Source organism: Myotis daubentonii, chromosome 3, assembly GCF_963259705.1.
Source record: "Myotis daubentonii chromosome 3, mMyoDau2.1, whole genome shotgun sequence".
Classification (NCBI taxonomy): Eukaryota; Metazoa; Chordata; class Mammalia; order Chiroptera; family Vespertilionidae; genus Myotis; species Myotis daubentonii.
The window spans coordinates 126,762,284-126,776,539 of record NC_081842.1 but is presented as its reverse complement, the minus strand read 5'-3'; the positions used below and the strand labels follow the sequence as shown (position 1 = coordinate 126,776,539).

At 43.3% G+C, this 14,256-nt stretch overlaps 1 pseudogene; it reads right to left on the bottom strand.

Moving 5' to 3' along the window:
• The window catches only part of LOC132231895 (small ribosomal subunit protein eS8-like), a 139,950-nt pseudogene extending 125,998 nt beyond the window's left edge, over positions 1–13,952 (bottom strand).
• Between the last annotated feature and the right edge of the window lie 304 nt (positions 13,953–14,256).

Below are 14,256 nucleotides of genomic sequence, written 5' to 3'. Positions count from 1 at the left end.
GAGCATGACCTGATGGCAACAGCATGTCGTGGAAACATCGAGTTCCTGGACAGGGGATTCCTTTAGGCACACTGTCCTTGTGGGTTGTCAATGTGACATCAGGTATTCTTATAAGGAGTTATGTCTAGGGGACATATGGCACCTAAAAATATTATTTGGTTTCCAACCCAGGGTAGTACACCATCTTTTATTCTATCCTCATGCTTTCTACATCTTCATTTTACTGTAAGGTCCCAAAGCCAACATGTTAATGTAAAATAACAATAATAACAGTGTATATGTGAGGTATTTACTAGGTCCCTGACACTGTTCTAAGCATTTTATATACATAAATTCAGTTCACCTTCATAGCAACCCTGTGATACAGGTACTATATTATCTACAACGTAAAGAAGAAAATAAGACCCAAACAGAGTAAGTGACTTGCTTAACATCTCATTGTCGGCCCACAATAGACTCAATGTTTGAACCCAGGCCACCTGCTCTAGCGCACCAGCCTTTGCATGTGCTGCCTCTCAGCTGCGAGAGCACACATTTCACATTGTTAAATACAAATACAACATGTATTTTGAGCTCTAACATACAATTGTTTCCAGAGGTGAAGGGTCATAATGATTTACTAGACTGATGTATTTTTCTGAAGCTTTTGGAAAGACGCCCTTTTGTGTAATAGGTTTATATTCTTTTTATTTGTCATTTTGTGTCCATAAATAGTCCAGAGTGTCTAAATGAATGAAAATTAACTTTAAATTTCTGAAGCTTCTATTGTCAACATTGTCCCCATCCAGAGCATTACTCAGGGCTCATACTAGAAGCCTTTCTAGCAGCATTAGCAGAAAGGGATTTGGGACTAGGTCTTAGCTGTTTACACAGTTGTTAGGGCTTTATGTGGAAATCCCGACAACTCTCGCCCCAGACTCATATGTATAACTTTTGCTGTGAGTGGGCACTTTGCCACTGAGGCCACAGATGGCAGAGGAACAGAAGGCTGGCTTCTGCAGCCACTGGGAAAGCTGAAGGGAGCTGCCCTAACAGGTTACTGGCAGCAGCGTCTGCCAAGATCCACATCCCAAACAGATGCTTTACACCTGCCTCTCCTTCTACTTCTTGCAGTTTCCAATTTAAGTCTGGCTGGAGTGCATCAGATTGGTAGGTCTTAGTGGCAATTCACCTGGGGAAATGAAACTTTTGCCTCTCTAATGTTAGCAGGATGGGTTGACCCATCACCAGAGAGCCGGGATGGGTGCCGGGAGAGCTGGCCCATAGTACCCACTGCAGACCATCCTTCGGGCTAGTCAACATCCACATGCGCCATCCCTTGTGTGGCTGAAGTTATTACCAACAATAGTAATATACTTCTCTGACATAACACACTATTCATGTCAAACAGACCCCAATTCCTCTCCTGATAGCTTTCAGCCTCTGGTGACATTCTTTTTCAATCCCCTTTTGATTTCCTGAAACCCAAACATAAAAATGTACAATTAATAACCAACAATATACTCTATGTAAAATAGCAGAAGGCAGAATGAGGGAATAAAAGAAAGTTGGTTAGTAGGCATAAATACATACCTAACAGAAAAATGAATAAAATTCAAGAGTAGCCATTATAATATTAGTCTTTATAATGGACGATAAGGCCATAGTTGTTATGTATAAATTCTTTTTCCCTACTATCCTATGTTTCTTTTGCCCTCAGTCAGAGCCTCAGTTTTCTGGATTTCTTCTACATGAGGAGTGTGAGGTCTGCTGGATCTATAGGACTCTGTTGCAAATGGGCTTACAGAGTAGTAGTGAGCTTTTCTCCCCCCTCTCCCCTCTCACCCCAGCCATAAATGTATTCTGGCTCTATTGGTCAGTATTTCAAGGCACATTCTACCTCCTTTGGAGCAGTAGTGCAGACTCACAGTGTCGTCTCTCACCTGGTGCTGTGAGTCTTCCACTGGATATTCTGCATTTTTAAAAACTGGCTGCTTTTGGGTTATGAGAAACATAGTAAGACAAGTGACCTCCATGGGCAAAGCCATTGACTCTTCCTTTTAGTGTGAAATGAAATTCCTTTGGTTAGAAGCAATCTTGAGTGAAATACCAGATGAAAGAATTTAATAAGCCCATTGATGGTGTCTTTCGAAGAAATAGAAAAATGCTGGGAAAGCAAGTCTATATCTTGAAAGTATCTACTCTTGTTAGGAATAAAACACTGCCTCCTCCATGTTGGGGGGGGGGGTCCAATGTTATCCACCTGTCACCAGGTAACTGGCTGTTCATCCCAGGAATGAGTAACTGAAGGAAGAGGCTGAATGGCATCCACAGACTGGGCCATGCTATCCACATCTGCTGAAGGGTCTTTTGGTGAACATTATATAAGATTCAATGTCTCCATGCTCTTGAGCCCTTTTGAGAGGTCCGTCCATAAGTATTATCTTCAAACATCCTTATCAGTAAGTCTCCTGTTTTGCATTTTCCATATCCTTGACCATCTGGCTAAGCATTCAGGAACTGCTTACAAATCAGTATAGATCTATACATCTAACACTGTTCTTCCAGATAAAATGGACAATCAGATGTACCACTCAAAATTCTTCTCTTCCCCACTGTGCTTCAGGGCCATCTCTAACTAGGGATTTAATGTTATAGTATTCTCTCTCTGACTGGAATACACATGTGAAAGTATCTTCAGAATAAGGTTGAATTACTTTCTTTCTCGGTCATTGGTCCTACAGAATGTCACATGAGGCCATAAGTATAGGTTGAAAGAGTAGCAATACTGCAGGATTAGAAGCCATGGAGCAGAAGCCATTTGTGAGAGCAAACTTTTTATACTTTCGGGGCTTGCTCAGATCTGATTTAGGCATTTCACTGTTACTAATGATGAGTACTTTTGGACATGAGTAACTGATGTATTGGTAGGTCAAAATAACAAATCCAAGATACACACCTCAAGTTTTATGTGCATTCAGACTCTAAAAGGTACTAGCAGCCAGCTAAAAGCAGTTGCTTATAGGTATAGCCAAGTATTTGTTCAGAACTTTGGGGACCTGTGCTGTTTCCTCTATCAAGTCTTGCTACAGGCTTCACACAGGACTGTATCATATCACAGACATTTTGAGGTACTAGGTCATAAGTCCCAAATGACAATGCTGCTTATACTTCAGCCTGAACCAGCTGGACAAGAAGTCTCTTGCATTGGGCCCCACTCAAACGGGCTACCTCGTGGTTACCCACTAAATGACTCGGATCAGTATAATCAAATTTGGAATGTTATCTGTGTAATACAAATAAACTCATAAAGCTTTGCACTTTTTAAAAAGTTAATGATGGGGGTGCAGAGTACAGAACTTGCAATCAATTTCAAAGGGTATATCTTATCATGCCCCATCTGATGTACTATACACTAGAAACTTGACTAAATTGACCTGTAACATTTTATGGAGTTTATCTGCCACTTTCCAATGCACATATAACATATCAAGGTATCTAGGAACCTGCTATATTTCCTGCTTCCTAGTCCTATCAGTATGATATAATCGAGGTAGTAGATTAGTGGGAAAATGTTCTGCAGGCTAAACATGACTCAAAGGCATAGAACTGATGAGTCTTGAGTATTGCAGTGAAAGTGTGTTGCCATCCTCGCCAGGTGAAATAATTTTATTGTGTTCTCCACCTATGGTAAAAGAAGTGTTCTCTGGATCAATAGCGGTATGGCAGATTCTAGCATTTATATTGATTCGCTTGAATGAATACTTTATATCTGGAGTACTGCAAGTAGAGTCCCCATTTGACTGATTTTGCAATGGTCCACTGTTGTTCTCCAAGACATAAATCTGTCTTCCACCCAGGCTAATGGTGAGTCAGAAGGGGAGTGATAGGAATCCTCACTCCTATATCTTTCGAGTGATAATCTTCTTTGAAATTTCCCCTTGGATGAGGCATTGCCTTTGACTGATTATTTTAGTTGGGAGGGTTCTTCCATAGGCCTCCACTGGGGTCTTCCTACCGTACTAACCCTCACTCCACAGGCTGGGGAGACAATTGGGGATTCCCAAACATGTCTATTCCAAATATTCCGTTCAGGAATTAGGACAATAACCACATATGACTTCAAGAATGCATTGAGTCCCAGTGGGACACACTTGATCCAAAACATTTTTACCAGGTAAACATCATAAGGTCTCCCTCTATCTGGTAGACCACAGTAGCATTCCTGGCCCTCAGGAAATCACATTAGCTTAGAGACAGGATCCAGTGATGAAACAGTTAACTTTAAAATGCTCAGAGGCCCCTTTTCAAGATGGTCAAAGGGAGTATTAATATTGTGCACTAACCCTGAGGATCATAAAAACCATGACTCCATAATAATGACCTGAGTTTCAGTCTAACAGCTTCTAGTCAGCAGGCCAGGAAGTTTTGTTGACTTGTTTGTTTATTTGTTTTGGTTATATGACTCAAAGTAAGACCTTGGTGAGTTTCCTAGAACTATTTTAGTTCTATGAACCACAGTTCTTCTGCAATAATTTTGGGGTAAAATTTATCAACATGGGCACACCCATTTGAGATTTTGGATTCTTGAATAGGTGGGGATGATTCTGTTTGCTTGTTTGGTAGACTAAAATGTAGGTAGTTGCATAAAATTAAGTGAAAATGACAGAAATTTAGATTGTCTAAAGGAAACATGCAAACACAGGGAGACAGAACTATTGGAGTAAATTAATTAACCTGCTCACCCATCTTCTAACTATGTCCCCAAGATGGCCCAGAGAAATACTTTTGGTAACAGAGATGCCAGCATCTTCAAGGTACTGTACTGATTGCTCACTGTGGGAAAAGTAGTAGATTGATGCTTCTGAAATGGGCTCAATGATTTCATTAGGGAGCTTGGACCCCAAAGGCACAGGCCAAGCAGCAGAGCTTCAGTGCCAGAGGCAAAATGCCGAGGCTCCTGGAAAGTCAGCAGGGCCTGAGTAGTACTCAGATTGACTTGACCTGCTGTCATGTTTGGCAGGAGGGTGGTTAATTATGGTCCTTCCTGGTTTCATAAACTACCAGAAAAGAAATAATGCCACTGATAATTTATTTCTAACTTAAAATAATAACCACCACCTCTGGTTCATCTTTCCCTGCTGGGGTCAACTCCAGCAGGTCCAGGGGTCCCCAAAGGTGTGGACAGAGTCGGCAAAGAAGGAATGACACAGAGGCAGCATTCAGTTGATCAGCAGCCTAGCCAGGATCTCTAGCCAAGTTCTGGTAAGGATCTCCAGCGAAGTTCTGGTTAGGATCTCCAGCCAGGTTCTGTGTCCATGTTCTCTTGCTAGGTTCTCCAGCTTCTCCAGCCAGGTTCTGTAGCCATGTTCCCTCGCTAGGTTCTCCAGCCAGGTTCTGTCCAGGTTCTCCAGCCAGGTTCAGTCACCAGGTTCTAGTCAGGTTCTCTTGCCATGTTCTATCCAGGTTCTGTAGCCAGGTTCTGTCTCTAGGTTCTTCAGCCAGGTTCTCTCGCTAGGTTCTATCTCTAGGTTCTGTGGCCAGTTTCTGTCCAGGATCTTTTGCCATGTTCTCTCCCTAGGTTCTGTCTCTAGGTTCTGTGTCTAGGTTCTGTGTTTAGGTTCTGTGTCCTGTTGTCTTGTTACATCTGTATTTATACCAGTTGATTCCAATCCTATCGACCTCTATTCCAAAGGTTAGGGCGTTTCTTATCTCCATTCCAGGGAGTAAAGATTATGTAGCTTAAGCATGATTGTTCATAGTTAAAGTGATTAATTACCCACCTGGCACTTAGTTAAGGGGTTTTATTCCCTCCCTAACTTCAGGAGAAAATACCTACCTGGGGAAACAACCTTTCTCAGAGAGGTGACCTTGGTTAAAACACATAGTACCAAGAAGGTAAGCAAACATATTAAGAACAGTATGCCATATATGCCAGGTCCCTTGAAACAGCAAGGATGGACTAGCTCCCGGCATTTCCCATTGATCCACATTACATAGCATAAGCCTAAAAGTTCCTTAGAGCAGAGGTTTTCAAACTTTTCTGTGCATTTGAATCACCTAGAATATTATCAAAATGCAGATTCTGCCTCAGCAGGTTCAGAGTGAGGTCTGAGATGCTGATGCTTCTGGTCCATAGTCCACATGTTCTGCCACCGTTTTAAGTAGAGCAGCTTCCCTTTCTTATAGAAATCTAATGTTAACTGCTATTTGAAAAAAAACAGTTCTAATAGAAAACATATTGAATTTTTTTAAATACCTGGTTTAATATATATCCTATCTAATAATAGACAAACATGGTAATTAACCGTACCTCCGACACGGTTCCCTTTGGCTAATCAGGGCAATATGCAAATTAACTGCCAACTAAGATGGCGGCAGGCAGCCAGGCAGCTGAAGCAAATAGGAGGCTTGCTTGCTCCAGTGATGGAGGAAGCCAAGGTTCCCCGCCTGCCACTGCTGGCCTCTGAGCTTGCACTCTAAGAAACAATGTTGCAATTATAGAAGCTAAAAAAACCCAGATACCTGCTTTCAGCCGTCAGAACTGGAGCAAGCAGGACTGAAACAATGTTGCAATTTTAGAACCCAAACAAACTGTAGATTCCTGCTTTCAGCAGCCGAGGCCTCAAGCTGGAGCTGACCTCAGAGCTAAAGACAGCTCTCAGATCCAGTGACAGCCATAGAAGGTAAATAAATCCCAGAATTAAAAAAAAAAAAGAAAAAAAGGAGCGGTTGGGAGCTTCGGTCACCCGCCAGCCTGAAAACAACCCTCAGCCCCTCACCCAGACTGGCCAGGCACCCCAGTGGGGACCCCCACCCTGAAGGGGGTGTGACCAGCTGCAAACAGCCATCATCCCCTCATCCAGGCTGGCCAGGCACCCAAGCAGGATCCCTACCCTCATCCGGGACACCTTTCAGGGCAAACCAGCCAGCCCCCACCCCTGCACCAGGCCTCTATCCTATATAGTAAAAGGGTAATATGCCTCCCAGCACCAGGATCAGCGGAGCCACAAGGCCTCCCAAACCCAGGATCAGCTGAGCTGCGAGGCCTTATGCCCTGGGATCAGCGGAGCTGCAAGGCCTCCTGCACCAGCATCAGCGGAGCCTCCCAGCACTGGGATCAGCGGAACAGTGAGGCCTCACTGCCCCTGTGTCAAGCGGAGCCACGAGGCCTCCCAGCACAGGGATCAGCGGAGCAGCGAGGCCTCCTAGCACCAGGATCAGTGGAGCAGCGAGGCCTCCTGGCCCCTGGAGCAACATGACAGGGGGCAGCGCCCAAACCCCCTGATCACCCTGAAACTCTGTGTGTGACAGGGGGCAGGGCCACAACCTCCCTATCCGCCCTGCTCTGTTCGTCACAGGGGAAGGCATGCCAATCCCCTGATCGGCCCTACTCTGTGTGTGACAGGGGGGAGCTCCCCAACCCCCTGCTCGGCCCTGCTCTGTGTGTGACAGCGGGGGAGCTCCCCAACCCCCTGATTGGCCCTGCTCTGTGTGTGACAGGGCACGGAGCCCCAACCCCCCTGATCGACCCTGCTCTGTGGGTAACAGGGGGTGACGCTGCAACCTCCCCATTGACTCTGCCCTGAGTGTGATAGGGGGCGGCAACCCAACCCCCCAATCGGCCCTACCCTGAGTGTGACTGGGGGTGGCATCGCAACCTCCCGATCCGCCCTGCTCTGTGCATGACAGGGGTTGGAGCCCCAACTCCCCAATCGGCCCTGCTCTGAGCCCAACCAGGGGCTGCACCTAGGGATTGGGCCTGCCCTCTGACACCCGGGAGCAAGCCTAAGCCAGCGGGTCGTTATCTCCCAAGGGGTCCAGACTGTGAGAGGGCACAAGTGAGGCTGAGGGACACCCCCACCCCCCGCCAGTGTACAAATTTTTGTGCACCGGGCCTCTAGTCTATATATATAAAAGCCAACCAAACGGAATGACAGAACAACCAGAACAACCAGTTGCTATGATGCATACTGCAGTGGCCAACAGCCTGATCGGCCCTCCACATTGAAGGCAGGGCTGGCTGACCTCCCATGCCCTTTCCCCTGCTGTCCCAGCCCCAATTGAGCCCCAATCAGGGGCGGGGGCAGCCAGCCAACCTCCTGCATCCCCTCCCCAACACTGGCCCAGCCCTGATCAGTCCCTATCGGGGTGGGCCAGCCAAACCCCACCTATGCACGAATTCATGCACCGGGCCTCTAGTTTATAATAAAATTTTGATTAAAAAAGAGCCAGATGGCCACGTAATTCCACTTCCCATTGTTAAGGAAGGGTAAGGAGTTTTACTTTTGGAAATTATTACAGATGTAATTTTCATTTATTCTAGATATAATATTCACAAGACTATTTTGTGCAAAGTACTGTAAAGGCTGAATTTGACTACTAGCAGATTTTGCAAAGTGAAATTCTTCATTTTAGGGCCTACTGACCTGGGAACCATTTCCCTCTGAAACTGCAGTAACTTTTGGGACATAGCAACTTTCTCTGCCTGGGCTGGGGTCAGGGTTTGGCAGTTTACATGAGTGCATTTGTGTTGACCTCACACTTCGTTTCATTCTCCTTTTGTAGGGAGAGGTCCTCAGTGCCCAAGGCCTGGAGAACAACAAAACATTTCAGATGGAGTTTGTGAGGACCCCTTTGTGGAGGGAAAACATTTCTGTAGATAAAATTATGAGGATATGAGGAAAGGCAGGAGAAAATGACTCAAATAGACCCATCACCCATGCATTTGATGTGCTCTTAAATTTTGAGAAATGCCAATGACATTCAATTCCAGAGAGGTAGATATTTATTGCTGGCTCACCTTTCATTGGTCACAATTCCTAATACGTTAATATTTTTTTTTCCAACTATTAAAATTCTATGCCAATCACACTCAAGGCTCCATTTAAATGTCACCTTCCCTGTGATGTCATTCTTGATAATCTCATTCTTGTCAAAAATAATTGGTCTTTTCTCTGCGGTAGTGTGTAGTTTTCCTGTGGTTCCCAATAGATTTCAGATATCAATAACAAATATATATATATGCAATTTTTATAAGGATATTGCAGTGTAGTCTTTAAAGCAACTTTGGTTAATATCTGATAAAATATACATGATTAAATTATGTATATATTTTTATTGATGCTCTGTATGTCTTTTTTAAAAATATATTTTTATTAATTTTAAAGAGGAAGTGAGAGGGAGAGAGTATAGAAACATCAATGATGAGAGAGTCATTGATTGGCTGCCTCCTGCAAACCCCCTACTGGGGATCAAGCCTGCTACCTGGGCATGTGCCCAGACCTGTAATCAAACCCCATGACCTCTTGGTTCATAGGTCGATGCTCAACCACTGAGCCATGCTGTATGTCTTTTGTTATTACCCTTAACACAGTCAGCCTTTATATGGTATACTATTTTTCCTTACAGAATGTAATCTAATAGAAGAAAGGAATTACATCTCTTTATTCTTCACAGAGGATTATTATATTTCATTGGGTATATATGCTGCTTAGCAAGTCTGTGAAACCCCCAACATTGTAAGTGAAATTTTATGTATATATATATGTGAACACAATTTTCTGGGGAAAGGATCAATAGCTTTAATTTCTCTAAAGAATCTGAGAACCTGTAGAAATTAATAACTATTGGCCTAAAGAATTTCTTGGTGAGTCTGTTTATGAAGCAAAAACACATATTATTAATACACATATATTTGTGATATTCACCATAAATGAATTTATAGGTTTTAAAATTTGGAATGTTTGCTATTACTTGTACTTGAAATGGTATACATACATAGCCACTCAATTATTCTATATTGTGGGATATTGCAGCTCCTTCTTTCACTGGATATCTGCCCATGGGCCTTTCAATACTTAGCACTCCCATTGGGATATAGACTGAGGCAAAGATAAAAGACAGGGATCACACCAACCAAGGCAGCTATGTTATTAGCAGCTCCAATAAGAGATTATTTGTAGGAGGAGTTGAAATTACTGGTCCACATGAGGTTTGGGGATTATTGATGGATACCAATTCTCCATGACCTATGGTCTCCTATAGCTACCAGTTATGTGGCCTATATGCTTAAATGATTCCTTTTCATTAAATGTAAAAGATCAAATTTATAAAGACAGGTAAGCCTTGTGAGCTAGAGCTAAGACAACATTACTTGGGCTGGAATTCTGGCCTATGGAAGAATTTGGTGAAAGTAGCAGAACTTCATTGTTCTCTGCTCTGATCCATGAATGCTATGGAAGTAAAATGGCATACCTTTGGGAGAATGTCCCTGAAAAGCACAAGGCTTCTCAAACAGGAGAGCACGAAAATCTCTGTGAAAGATGGGGAGGAGAAGAGTAACTGGTATTTGAGGTCTGAAAAATTCCCAGGGGAATTTCCAGTCAAAATTGCAGAGTAGGTAAACACTCTGCTTGCTTCCTCCCATGACCACATCAAAATTACAATGAAACTGCAGCACAACCACCATCGAGAACTGATGAACACTAGCTGAATAGAAGTCCTATAACCTAAGGATATACAGAGGAAGCCACATCAAGACTGGTGAAGACTCAGAATGGGTAGGTCTCATACTCACAGTGTAATGGTTAAAAATCTTAAAAATCGCCAAAACCGGTTTGGCTCAGTGGATAGAGCATCAGCTTGCGGACTGAAAGGTCCCAGGTTCGATTCCAGTCAAGGGCATGTACCTGGGTTGTGGGCACTTCCCCACTGGGGGATGTGCAGGAGGCAGCTGATCGATGTTTCTCTCTCATCGATGTTTCTAACTCTCCATCTCTCTCTCTTCCTCTCTGTAAAAAATCAATTAAATATATTTTTTAAAAAATCTTAAAAATCAAGAGGAATATCTTAGGTGCAGAAGTCCCCCCTGAGGAGTGAGGGGTCCTAGCCCCATATTGGGTTTCCCAATCCTGAGCACTGGTGTTGGGAAGAGCAGTCAGTACCCATAACTTCTGGCTGTGAAAATCAGAAGAGATTGTGGCTGAGTGAGATTGAGGGCTGCTGGAGCCTCAGGCATTCATCTTAAAGGGCCTGCACAGATTTATTTGGACTTATTCACTTTGAGCTCCAACACTGAGGCAGCAGCTCAAAAAGAGCTAGAGACATACCAGGAGGAACTGAATTGCCTGGCTACAGTATGAGGATTGGAGGAGCAGCTCTTACCACTATTTTAATCCTTTGTTAAGCCCTCTCTATACACAGCCTGCAGGCATAGGTGGGAGCCAAGTCTGAGTCCATCAACCTGGATAACACCATTCATCTTGCCCTGGTTATTTCCTGAGATCCTGCCATAACTTGTGGGCCCACCCAACCCACTTCTAGTGACTTTTCCAGAAGTTCTGCTGTGAACTTTACTAAAATCTCTCAAAGTTCTACAAACACAGACAAGCAGCATCTGGCCTCAATGTGTCACATACCTCTTTCTAAGTAGCCCCCAATCTGGTACTAGTGGCTGCCAGCCTCAGTTCAAAACTTGGCCTCTCCCAAGCACATTCAAGAGCAGCACAGTGTCAACCATCTACAAATCATTTTGTAGCTCATACCAGGTGGCCTCAAGTCAGGCACCGGCAGCAGTTGACCCAGCCTGTACAATAGTCCCTCATAAGAGGCCCAAGAACCAGCATACACAGTAACCAGTTTCAAACCACACAAGAGCACCACCCAATCAGCTCCACAAATGACACACCCAATGGGTGGATTCAGCAGTCGCCAGAGCCCTGTTAAATGGATTTCCCCTCTGCGGGGTCAGCCTCTGCATAATAGCTCCTCCATTGTAGTTATGGCCATTCCTCACAGCCAATCAGCCTGAGGTCAATCCCTCCCATTGAGGTGCCCGTGGCAATCAAGGCTCAACTACAACAGGAGTGCATACACAAACTATGCAGGGACAGACCTGGAGCACCCAGCTCAGGTGACCAGAAAAACTGCACCACTGGTCCCTACAGGATGTACTACATAAGGCTGCTATATCAAGGAGGAAACATAGAAGTTATACCTAATACATAGGAACAAAGACAGGGAGTCGGCCAAAATGAGGAGATAGAGAAATATGTTACAAATGAAAGAACACTAGAAATCTCCAGAAAAAGAACTAAGTGAAAGAGGCAAGCAACATACCAGAATTCAAAACACTGGTCGTAAGGATATTCAAGGAACTTAGGAAAAGTGTGGATGAATTCAATGAAAATTTCAAAAGAAATAGTAAAAAAAAAGAGATAGAAACTATAAAAAAGAGCCAGTCAGAAATGAACAACACAATAACTAAAATGAAGACTATATTAGAGGGAATTAACAGTAGATTAAATGAAGCAGAGGATGGAATCAGCAATTTGGAAGACAAGGTAGCAGAAAACAACCAAACAGAACAATAAAAAGAAAAAAAAAATTAATGAGGATAGCCCTGGGTAGCTTAGCTAGTAGGAGCATCATCCCATATACCAAAACATTATGGGTTTGATTCCCGGTCAGGGCACATACATAGTTTGCAGGTTTAATTGCTAGTTGGGGCACATATAGGAGGCAACCAATTAATGTTTCTCACATCAATGTTTCTTTCTCTCTTTCTCCACTTCCTCTCTCTCCAAAATCAATAAACATATCTTTGGGCAAGAATTTTTTTTAAAAGAGGATATTTTAAGGGGCTTCTGGAGCAACATCAAGTGTACCAACATTCACATCATAGGCATACAAAAAGGAGAAGAGAGAACGCAAGAAATTGAAAATCTATTTGAAGAAATAATGATGGAAAACTTCCCTAACTTGGTGAAGGAAAAAGGCATACAAGTCCAGGAAGCACAGAGAGTCCCAAACAAGATGATCCCAAAGAGCCCTACACCAAAATGCATCATAATTAAAATTCCAAAAGAGAAAGAATTTTAAAGGCAGCAAGAGAAAACAATTGGTTACCTACAGAGAGCTCTCATAAGACTTTTAACAGAAACTTTGCAATTCAGAAAGGGTTGGCACAAAATATTCAAACTGATGACAAGGAAGAACCTACAAGCAAGATTACTCTACCCAGCAAGGCTATCATTTAGAATTTAAGGAAAAATAAAGAGCTTCCCAGACAAGAAAAAATGAAAGAAGTTCATCACCACCAAACCATTATTTCAAGAAATGTTAAAGGGACTTCTTGAAGAATAAAAATATATAAGTAATAAAATGGCAATAACTACATACATATTAATAATTACTTTAAATGTAAATGAATTAAATGCTCCAATCAAGACATATGGTGGTCAAATGGATAAGAAAACAAGACCCTTACATATGCTATCTACAAGAGGCCCACTTCAGATTGAAAGACACACATAGACTAAAAGTAAATGGATGTAAAGAAAGATATTTTATTCAAATGGATGAAAAATGAAAAGATGGGGTAGTAATACTTACATCAAAGGTTATAATAAGAGAAAAAGAAGGACCCAGCACTTCCACTTCTGGGTATTTATTCAAATAAACCCAAAACACTAATTCAAAAAGGTATATACATTTCTATTTTCATTAAAGCATTATTTACAACTAGAGGCCTGGTGCACGAAATTCATGCATGGGTGGAGGAAGGGGGGTCTCTCATCAGATTGGAGACCTGCACCCTCTCCAATCTGGGAGACCTCAGGGGATGCAGATTGGAGACCTGCACCCTCTCCAATCTGGGAGACCTCAGGGGATGTCTTACTGACGGCTTAGGCCCGCTCCCTGTGGTTCTCTGCTCTCTGCGGGGCCTGCCAGCTCCACATCATGGCGACAGGCAAGCTGGACCTACTGGGTGCTGCCTGCCGTCAGTGCTTGCCTGCTCGTGGATCACTGCAGTGACCCCCCACTCCTGGCGACCCGCCAGCAGGCCCTCCAGGGTGCTGCCTGCGGGCTGCACTTGCCTGCTCGTGGGTTGTCACGGCAATGCCTGCTGGGCTCACGTTGCTGGGGTGACGCCGCCAGCGTCTTGCTCTGGCTGCTATGGGCACCGCCATCTTTGTCACAGAGTGATGGTTAATTTGCATATTGCTCTTTTATTAGATAGGATAGCCAAGATATGGAAGCAACCTAAATGTCTATCAATAAATGAGTGGATAAAGAAGATGTGATACATAAATGAAATAGAATATTACTCAGCCATAAGAAAGAATAAAATCTTGCCATCTGCAATGGCTTGGATTGACTTAAAAGGTATTATGCTAAGTGAAATAAGTCAGAGAAAGACAAATACATATCATTTCACTTACATGTAAAATCTAAAAAAACAAAACAAACAAAAAACTCAAAGATATAAAGGCT